This window comes from Otolemur garnettii, unplaced genomic scaffold (assembly GCF_000181295.1).
Source record: "Otolemur garnettii isolate 467f Iridium unplaced genomic scaffold, OtoGar3 scaffold00306, whole genome shotgun sequence".
Lineage (NCBI taxonomy): Eukaryota > Metazoa > Chordata > Mammalia > Primates > Galagidae > Otolemur > Otolemur garnettii.
In genome coordinates this window covers 193,120-194,509 of record NW_003852701.1, presented here as the reverse complement: position 1 = coordinate 194,509, position 1,390 = coordinate 193,120, and positions in this window count along the sequence as shown.

The window sequence follows — 1,390 nt, the reverse complement described above, 5'->3', positions numbered from 1 at the left end:
TAAGAGAAAAAAAAAAAAAAAGAAGAAAAGAAAAGAGAGGAGTCAAAGATGATCAAAGAGGAAGGTGTCTTGGAGCAGGCAGTGTCTAGGAAATGGAGTTCAAATTCATAGGGACTTGGAAGTTGAGTGGGGCTACACTCCTGCCCTTTTTAGCTGTGTGACTTGGCCAAATTGTTTCCCATCTCTGAACCCAAGTTTCCTCATCTGTAGGAGCTCACAGGGCTGTTCCAGTTCCACAGCTGGTACAAGAGTAGCTGCTCCCCAAGCACTTGCTGCTCCCTCAACCTTCCTTTCTGAGGAAGCTGGAAAGGCTTCACAGGGCAGAGCTGAGACCAGAAGCAGCTGTGAAGGATAAATTGGGCTTTGTTAGGCAGAAAAGAGATGTGGGGGAGGGGGGCGGCTAATCCTTCACAATAGGCAGGGAGAAATGAAAGCAGTGGCCAGATAGGCCTTCATGAAAGCCTTGAGTATGAGGAAGGCTGCAGGATGACAGAGAGCACCGGGGGTGTGGAGAGTATATAATGGAAAGAAAATAACATGCAAGGAAGGGAGCTCCAACAGAGAAATGTGAGGGGATGAGAGGCCAACCTCCTGCCTCCCCAGCTCTGCCTTGGACCAGCCCTGGCCCAGAGGACCTTTGAAACCTTCTGAGTTAAGGGATGAAGCTGGTTGTTAACTATGGCACACAAAATTCCCAGCACATCAGGGAGTTAGTTACTGAGGTTTGTGCTGTGTGGAATCACACAACAAACAACTGGCTTGGCCACTGGCCAGGACAGACCTCACACAGCCATACACACATTGATTGCAAACATATAGCTCCAAAGGAAGAGGCTTTCCAAAAGGCATCTTTGCATTCTGGCCTGAATCACCCTGCCACCAAGGTCCCCTTACTCCTTTATTGCTTGCACAAAAGCATGAATCACCCTTACATGGGACCATTAGGCCTATGCTGAAGAAACATCCCCACCATAACTAAGCTCTCACCTTATAGGCGGCTCTAACATCAGACTGCCTGGCTTCCTCCTTCACAGACTTGATGCGAGGCTCAAATGGGATTATCTGAGACTAAGACTCAGGGTTTTCAATTCTGAAAAGAATGTGGATTTTTCCTTGCCGCCCCCTATTCAATAGTACCAACACCATTATGTGATTCAATGTAAAAATTATACCGAACTGTAAAAAGGGTTAAGAAAGTCTAACCAAGTTCAAATTTTTTCCTGTGATGACTACTTTTATGGAGTTCTTTGATATATCAATGTTATTTTCTAAACATTTTTGTTATTGCCCCTGATTTATGAATGCCTTAAACATTTTTATTGTGCAATCAGGCTCCAGAGAATATGGATTTGGAAACTGTAATGGACTAGACACATTCTTTTTTTTTTTT